The 3,623-nt window shown below is 45.8% G+C and overlaps 1 pseudogene across 1 annotated transcript; it reads right to left on the bottom strand.

Moving 5' to 3' along the window:
• Window positions 1-243: 243 nt before the first annotated feature.
• On the bottom strand, window positions 244-3,007 carry LOC309841080 (DNA ligase 3 pseudogene; annotated as a pseudogene). The gene has a single exon. The product of its transcript is annotated as a DNA ligase 3 pseudogene (transcript).
• Between the last annotated feature and the right edge of the window lie 616 nt (window positions 3,008-3,623).

The raw sequence follows: 3,623 nt of genomic DNA, 5'->3' as shown, positions 1-3,623 counted from the left end.
CGGGCTATGTTTAGTAGAACATGCAGATTAGCTTATCATATCTTTCCCTTAAACAGACTCCTAGTTTCAGTAAGACCCCTTGTCACACATCAGGAGCTTGAGAACAGTGATTAGGATTTTTTATTATCGTGAAGGACCAATAAAAGCAGGAGCAAAGAAGAGCAAAGGGTCTTCGCCTTTGAGCGTTGACCCCCTTGCCTTCTCCTCTCTTTCACAGGAAAGTTTGGAGTAATCTTTCATCAGTCAGTACAGGGATTTCTGACCATTCCTGGCACATCCCCCCATCCCTAACCCTTTGAGGAAGAAGGAGGGCCACAGTTCTAACAAGGAGCTACCAGCCTCTGCTTCCAGATACATGCCCAAACCTACTCTGGGGAGACATGCTAGTGTTCTTGTCCCTGATCCCCAGTACCTATGTGGCTGAGGCAATGTCAATTCCAGCACCAGGTCCTGATTGAATGCCACAAAGGAGCATCTGAGGCAGCTGAAGTCTGGTGTGGAGGGTGGCAAGTAGATCTGCACCCCAGTGAAGATGTCCAGTAGCACTTTTGCTTGGCCCTGGGATCTCATCGGAAGCCTTCTTCTCTCCCACTTTCACAGAGGAAGGTTATGCTGTCAGCTTGTTGCCACCTTTGCTATTGCAGCTACTCAGTCTCCCTCCTGCCTTCTTGGCACTGGTGGAGGGCTGCTTTGGGGACCCTTGCAAGATCCAACAGGCTCCAAGTTACCCTTATTCACTTCACTGCTGCCCCGTGTAGTGGCGTTCCCCTCCTTTCCACCTGCCACAGTGAATCTGGCCCTGTCCTTGGACAGCGGCTATAGTTCCTTGAGTTGGGGCAGGTTAGTAGCAGACTTCCTATCATCATGGACCTGGGTACTATTAGGAAATAAGATGGAGATCCCATCATCTCTGTGAGCCTCAGATTTGGAGGATTTAGTCCCTGTAATCTTCCACATGGCAGCTTTCTTTGAGTCTGGGACAATGAGTCAGGGTAGCAGATCTTATTGATTTTCAGCCAGTTAGGTATCTTTCTGGGATCCTTGCTGATCTTCACCATATTCAGTTTCTTCTCCAAGGGGCAAGTGTCGTGTGATCATGGCCTCCTGCATACTTGGTGACTGTGCATCACTTCTGGCCACTTGGGTCATAGCAGCCCATGAGGAAGATGGATATCATGCTGCCTTTACTCCCATGTCCATAGAAGGGCCCAAGGCCCCTGGGTCAGTTGTGTCAGCCATGGCCCACTCATTTATATAGTCTTTGTTTAATTTCATCCAGTGTTGCTTTCCAGGCTCATAGATACCTTTCACATCCTTCAGCTCTAGCCCTTCTGACCATCCTGAGATCACCAAGTTTATCATGTTAACCAAGTCTGAAGCTTTAGTGACTTGCTTCATTCCTGAGAACAAAATCAGTTGGGAATTTCAAGCCTGTTATCATGAAGAAACTTTGCTGCTCACACAGAGGCCTGTCCATCAAGCTGACATTGAAATAGATGCAATCAAAAAAGAGGCAGAAATTAGCATCCTGGAAGGCAGCTTTCTGGTGTACTCCCCAAGTCCCAAAGGGCAGTGGTTTGGCTGTCTTAGTGTCATTCAGGAGGACCTTAGAGTCCAATATCATGCTGTGGCCCCCACAGAAAGGCTGGAGGATGTAGTCCTTAAGGTGGGCCACCTTAGGAAGCAGGAAGGGCTTGAGTGTGTGGCTGAAGTAGCTGAAGTGGTTCCTGTTCTTATGCACCTAAACTTGATCCCCACTATACTTGATCTCAGAGAACAAGCTATTAGGACACTTCTTCATGGCATGTTTGATGGACTTGTAGGCCACAGCCAGCATGGGCTGTACTGGCATCATCAGTGAAGCCTGGTTGCTTAGAGCTCATCTCTGACCTAGCTCCTCCACTCTTCCTCCACTCTTGCTCATTGAAGAAAACCCCCTCCACCAGGTCCTGCAGGTTTCACAAGGCTTTGAAGGCTTTATAGGCTTTGGGACTAAGGGTGTCTAACATATGTTTTGCACCTGAGTTCATCTTCAGATCATATTTAACCAACCTGATGATGTACTTAAGGTCATTGCCTGGACACCTGGAGGCAATGTCCTACAGAGTCTGTTGCTGCTCATCTTCCTTGGTGAGCTTGGAGAGTTGAAGGAGCAATTCATTTCTTGGGTGGTAAGGAGGTTCTTGGTAACTGAGTGGAAAGACTTTCTCTGCTCAGAAAATAAAACTCTGTCTCTGACACTTCACCGTGCTCTAGGTCTCATGCCATATCATCTGGGTTGCAGTTAAGAATGTGACTGAAAAACTTCACAATCTACTTATTATTCAAGTTGTATAATAATACCTGGCAACTGCAGCTTCACTGTTAGGTACACATCACTGTGGTAACTATCTCTTGCTCAGCTTTTCCAAAGGAAGTCCTGGATGATCTGGGTCTTTGTGTTGTAGCCAGGATTTTCAGCCACCATGGCACATAACTTCGAAAGCTCACATAGCGGGCAATACTTACGCTTGGGGACACATTTGGAGAGGAGAAACTTGCCTTAAGTGTTTGGCTTGAGCAGGCTTCCCCAAAGTTTTTGGGCTTGACTGAAAAGCCAGAAAATTTCTGGGGATTGGTGTTGGTGACAAATGAAACATCTTTCACTGGAGATGTCACCTGGCCAGTGGCTATTAGCTTAGCTTGGACAATGGCTTTCTTCTTTAGTGTGCCTATTGACTTAGAAGATAGATCTGCAATGTGCTGGATTATCTGTTCCTTCTCATTATCTTCTAGCTCTTCCCAGCTTTCCAGCTCTATGTGGTCTTCAATATATTTTGTGGTGGCCTGGGCCCATTTCAGTTTCTCAAACGTGCATTTAATATGATACCATTCTCTCATATCACTCCTGGACCCTGAGAAGGGATGGGCACTACTTTGCTGATGGGTGTACACTCTTCACAATCTTTTCATTGCATTTTTTTTTTTTTTTTGCAACTAGCCATGCCACGCTAGGCACAGTCCACATAGAACCATTCCTTAGCTATCTCAAAGGAGCCACTGCAGAATTCCACCTGTGACCTGGCAAGAAAACAAGGCAGGTGAAGCATGGTCTTAGATTACTTTCCTGGAGGAGAGAACAAGCTTTTTTTTTTTTTTTTTCTGGAGTATGTAGTTCCCATGAAGCAGATCTGTTTCTGACCAATGGCTGAACTGTTTTATGTCAGGCCAATGATGCTGTTCTTGGAATGGGCACAGTTCTTTTGAGCTGAGTGTGTAGAGGTTTGGTGGGAAGGGGCTCCTGAAAGCCAAAGTTATACAACTCATGGAATGACTGGGAAAATTAAAATGATGTGCATGGATAAGCTGATGGGGGAGACTTGGAACTCCTTGCCTTCTCCCTTCTGGTGTACACCACAGGCCCAGACCAGGCACCCTTGGGCTGTGCATGCCATATTGGCTTGTCTACAGTCATATGATTTTGATAATGGGGGTAAGGCAATTCAAAGAGGAAATGATAATTTTCCATGAAATGGTGCTGAATAGAAAAATGAAAAAAAAAAAAAAAAACGAGAGGGCGCTAAAGAAAATGACTCTTACCTCAGACTAAATGTATAATGTGGATCACAGATCTAAATGTAAGA

This window comes from Mustela nivalis (genome assembly GCF_964662115.1).
Source record: "Mustela nivalis genome assembly, chromosome: 1".
Classification (NCBI taxonomy): Eukaryota; Metazoa; Chordata; class Mammalia; order Carnivora; family Mustelidae; genus Mustela; species Mustela nivalis.
The sequence above is the reverse complement of the archived record's forward strand: the minus strand, read 5'-3'. Positions and strand labels throughout refer to the sequence as shown.